Here is a 5,260-nt window from a genome sequence, read left to right as displayed (position 1 = left end):
AAGGGATTTTTGAGATTGATTTAACCGACGCTTTCGGAATGGAAGTAGACAATGAAAGGGTTGCTGACGATGACGCTGGAGAGGAGGTTCATAATATGAAGGAGTTAGAATTACTTCAGCGGTTACAGTTAGGACAGGACATTGATGATGACGCTCCTCCTTCGGAGCACGGGAATGATTTTATTGACACGCGTGACAATGATGATGAGACTTATGATCCAGCTAATCCCGATCATGACGATTATTTCTAAGACATGTATGGGCCGTACGAATTTATTTATTATTTGTCATACCATGTTATTTTTGAAGTATGTTCACTTTATTTTGCACATCTTCGTAATTATATTTTGTTTATCTATGTTGATTGGTTTACTCTTGGCAAATGCAGGTAATTGAACAATGGTAGGCGGTACGAGGAAGATCGCAGCACTTTACGAAAAATTAAAAGCTGCAGCTTCAGGGTCAGGTACACGGTCAGACGCATCGAGAGGTCGAGGAAGGTGTCGAGGGAGGGGTGGAGGCAGGGGTGACGCACAGGTTGAGGAAACGGAGGGGGCACAGGTCCTGGCTAGAGGCAAGGGTCGGGGCAGGGGTCGAGGAAAGGGTAAAGGGGTGAGGCCCCCGTCGCCTGTACCTTCGTCGTCGGAGGAGGAGGAGGTACCTTCCACGCATGCCTCTAGTGACGAGGCGGAGGTACAGGAGGAGCAGGAGCGGGAGCAGGAGAGGGAGGAAGGGGAGGAGGCAGGGAAGGAGGCAGGGGATTCGCAGTCCAAGATCTGGTTGCGAGGTCCCCCGTCCCTCCCGAGGCGACCGATCCCTCTTCATTTACGCCCATTGATTCAACCCACTGGGGCAAAGTAAGTTCCTTTACATATTCTCTGTACTTTTGATATGTTGAAATTTACAATAGAAACTAATAATTTATATTAATCACTTGTGCAGGAGTTGGACTAAGCTCAGTGGGGGTGCCCACAACCACAAGGTCAACGGCATCATTGGTCTTTTGTGTAGGCTACACTTCCCCGGTCTAGTGGTCTTCGCCGGACAGGAGGAGCCGGCCTACACGTGGGACCACTACGTCGCCGCCGCCGACGTCGGTGATCGTGACCACAGGATATTTGCGAACAAGGCGGAGCGGGTGAAGGCCGAGCTGTGGGTAAGTATTAGCAGCACTACATTGCTTAATACACCATCTTTGCTAGACATTCTTGAAATAATAATTGTATGCTTGCCGTCTATATGCAGGACTTTTATAGATGCCAGGAGGGCTTCGAGGCTAGGGCGGCCTCCGTCACTGAACAAGCTGCCAAGAAGCTCGTTAAGGACATGCACTACGAGGCACGGGTTCAGGCCATCATCGACTTCTATGCTGAATACAAAAGGATGAGGGTCAAAAAAGAAGAGGCCAGGACAATGAACCTGACCAAGGAAGAATTCATGGCGGTACGTACATAAAGTTAATATTTACTATTTCCGAGATTAATTACGCTTAATTTTGTTTGTTATATGCAGACTTAGGTGCACATGATTTGGGGTTACTTTATGGTTTTTTTCATAATGTGTGGGTAATTTTACAGTGTATATAGTCTAGAGAGGATGGGCTTGAAGCTTAGAATGGTTGTACTCAAGACTTGACTCTCATCAACGAGATGATTGTTGGGTCTTCACCTCACACAGAATGAAGACGCGACAAGTGATGAATATGGGACTTCCTTAACTTCGATCAAGGATGAGATCTTCCCTTCTTACAAGCCGTCTTATCATTAAACAGTGAATCTGTCTCTTACAACCGGATGAATCCCCCTTTTATAGCACATTGAGTGGCATTTTCACATTCCCTAAACACCCTCACTCAACCACTGCATTCCAGGAATATGCTTTACATAAAGGTCATTTGGGGAACTCATTCGTCACATCATACACTTTTCATTATATATTTGCCCTCACCCAACTGCTACATTCGCAGAATATGCTCTGTAGGATGGTCATTTGGGGATCACGCTTTTCACGTCTCTATCTGTTTGGCTTCGCGTCCCGGAATGATACCTCCGCGTCCGAAGCCACGTTGGCTTCGGGTTTCCTTTCCTCCTAGCCTCAATCCTCTTGCGAACTTTGTGAGGTTTAGGATCCCCAGTCCCCCGTGCCTAGTTGATCTTGCGGATCGCACCCAATTGACTTTGCATTTTCCACCTGTGATTTTCGCAGCCCCAGTCCAGAAAAAAATTTCCGCTTGTGGTCAATGTCCTTCATCACTTCTTGGGGAGCATCAAGCGCTGAGAGGAGGTACACCGCCTGCGAGGTTAGTACTGATTTTGTTAGTGCTAGATGGGCTGCCATGGTCATATTCCTCGCATTCCACGCGGTGAGCTTGCTAATGGCCTTAGCGACAAAATACTGGAAGCCTACTCTTTTCAACTGTGTCATCGTGAATGGCGGCCCTAAATATCTAATCAGGAAAATTGCTCTTGTTACTGGCAGATCTCCAATAATATCCTCTAGATTGAGATCTTTGTAGCTTATAGGCACCATGCTCGATTTTTCAAACTTTGTTCTCAAACCTGACGTCTCTCCAAACCTGGTCAGTCAGTCAGTCAGCAAGCACCCTGATATCGCCATTGGTCAGATTTAGGAATATGGTTGTGTCATCAGCATACATGGAGGTTCGCAGGTTTAAACATTTCCCTCTAAGTTTGGTGAGGAAACATCACTCTGTGGCAACTTCGAGGAGGGCATGAAGTGGCTCAATGGCTATGACAAACAAAAGTGGTGATAGTGGGTCACCCTACCATAATCCTCGTTGGTGCTTCATGGGGCTGTTTGGGATCCCATTCAGGAGGACCCTAGACGACGATGTGTAGAACAGAGATGCCATCCAATCACGACATCATTGGGGGAAACCTATGCACTCTAGGAGGAAGAGTAGATAGTCCCATCGCACTGAGTCAAAATCTTTCGCGATGTCTAGTTTGAGAAAGAGTGCCAGTATTTTGAGCAGGTGGAACCGTCATGCCATATTGCGGACTGTCAAGGAATGGTCGTGGATGCTTCTTTTTTTTATGAAAGCCGATTGTGATTGTGATATGATGGCTTTCATATAAGGTGCTAGACGCACGGCAAGGACCTTGGTAATTATCTTAACAAGTGAGTGGATTAGGCTTATAGGCCTAAAATCAGACACTGCTTCAGCCCCTTCCTTTTTTGGTATGAGAACGATATTGGCCCTATTAATTAACGGGAGACACGTGCAGTGAAGATTGTGGAAAGTATTTGCTGCCTCAATGAGATCGGCCTTTATTATGTCCCAGCATGTCTTAAAGAAGACACCTGTGAACCCATCTAGGCCAGGTGTCTTGTCGGAAGGTAGTTCGTCAATTGCACGCTTGATCTCCATTTCAGAGAAGGAGTCATCGAGGCCATGTAGGTCCAATCTGGGTAAGTTTAGACACTCCAATTGATATCCTGTGATCTGTGACCAGGGTAGCCCATCATTTTCATAAGAATTAAATGCACCGGCGGCCCCCGAACTTGTGTCGATGTGTCATCTAGATACACAAACTCTGAAAATGCATTTTTGGGTCCTCAAATTTGCTAATCGGTTCATGTGAGGTCCAAATCCCATTACCTAACTTAAATCACCACCTGTCAGCTACAGGGCCCACCTATCATCCTCTCTCTTTTTTACCTCACATTTATCTTCTTCTTTTTTTCTCCCAGGCACCTCCGCCCGCCTCCCCCTTCCTGGTCGGCGCCACCGCTCGGCCTCCTCCCCCTTCCTGGCCGGTGCCACCACTCAGCCTCCTCCCTCTATTCGTGCCCTCCCTCTCTCCGCACCAGCCGCTGCCCCCCTCTCCTCCCTCTCCCCACGTCGCCAGCCGCCGCTCCTCCCTCTCCCCGCGCCGGCTGTCACCCTCTCCCTCTCTCCGCACCACCCACCGCGCCCCTCTCCTCCATCTCCCTGCGTCGCCGGCCGCCACCTCCTCCCTCTCCTCATGTCGGCCGTCGCCCCCTCCCTCCCTCCCCGTGCTGACGATCCATGATTAGGTGCGCGGTGCCGACAATCCCGTCGGCAGTGATCATGTTCGTGTTGGGCATGGCGTTTGCCGTGGCGTGGCACCCGGTGGTGGTCCGTGAGCTGCGTGCAAGGCCATCGTGGATGCGCGTGGTGCGCATCTCGCATCAGGTGTGGAGGCAGGGGTTCCTAAAGGGCACCGTGCCACAGATCCCGTTGTCCGTATTCAACTCCGTGGTGGCGGTGTGCAAGTGGATGCGCGGCCTATTCCCGAAGAATGATGCGGCGGCGGCAGCAGCGTCGATGTTGGTGACGATGGGCACCATGAACCTGGAGGGGTTCTGGTTCGGAGCCATGCTGTGCTACCACGGCGCCGGCGGGCTGGTGGGGTAGTACAGGTTCGGCGGGCTGGTGCATGCTGCTGCTCTTCGCCGGCGTCGAGCTCGCCATCGTGGCCAGGGCCATGTCCTCAAAGGTGGAGGCATTCGTCATGCTGCTTTGCACTGCCGTGTTGCTTGTCGGATCCAACACCGCGCTGGGATTCCTCTACGGCATGGTCGCGCACAGCCTGTTCATGCTCAGGGCCTAGGCGATGGGGGTCAGGCTGAGCTAGTTAGCAGCTAGCACCTCGGGGCGTGGGGCCTCCTCCCCATTCCTGGATGGCACCGCTACCCGACCTCCTCCCCCGGTGTCGTCTAACTCATCCTCCTCCCCTGCCACGCATCTTTGGCTCAATTTCTTCTTCGGCGACCGCGGCCCAGCGCGCGCAAATCGCGATGGCAGGTGCAACTCGCCTGGGAAGACAGGAGGGGGCCGGAGTAGGGAGGGAGGGAGGGGGTGGTGGGAGCCGGCGATGGAGACGGGGACGCCGGAGCCAGTGGCGTGGGGAGGAACCGGCTGGCATTCGAGAGAGAGATGGAGAGAGAGGGGGCCTAATTATAGTGTAATTAGTATTTTAATACAAATTGCTAGGATTTGGACCGATTTGGCATGATTAGCAAGTTTGGGACCCAAAAATGTATTTTCAGAGTTTGTGTACCTAGATGACACATCGGCACAAGTTCGAGGGCCGCTGGTGCATAGTGCTCTTGTATTATTTTTGCTTTGTCATCATGGTTGAAAGCCCATCGTGTGTGCTGCTTAATCTTCTGAGTGTAATTCTTTTTTCCTTCAGCCATTTATTTTCCTATGAAAATATTTAGTATTAGCATCTCCCAATTTGAGGTTCTTTATGCGCAAGGCTTGTTTCTT

The 5,260-nt window shown here is 50.6% G+C and overlaps 1 pseudogene; it reads left to right on the top strand.

The window, feature by feature from the left end:
* The first annotated feature begins 4,090 nt into the window (after window positions 1–4,090).
* LOC111258200 lies at window positions 4,091–4,598 on the top strand (annotated as a pseudogene).
* The last annotated feature ends 662 nt before the right edge of the window (window positions 4,599–5,260 follow it).

Source organism: Setaria italica, chromosome VIII, assembly GCF_000263155.2.
Source record: "Setaria italica strain Yugu1 chromosome VIII, Setaria_italica_v2.0, whole genome shotgun sequence".
NCBI classification, from domain to species: Eukaryota; Viridiplantae; Streptophyta; class Magnoliopsida; order Poales; family Poaceae; genus Setaria; species Setaria italica.
Note: the sequence above shows the minus strand (reverse complement) of the source record. Positions and strands in the feature narration are given on the sequence as shown.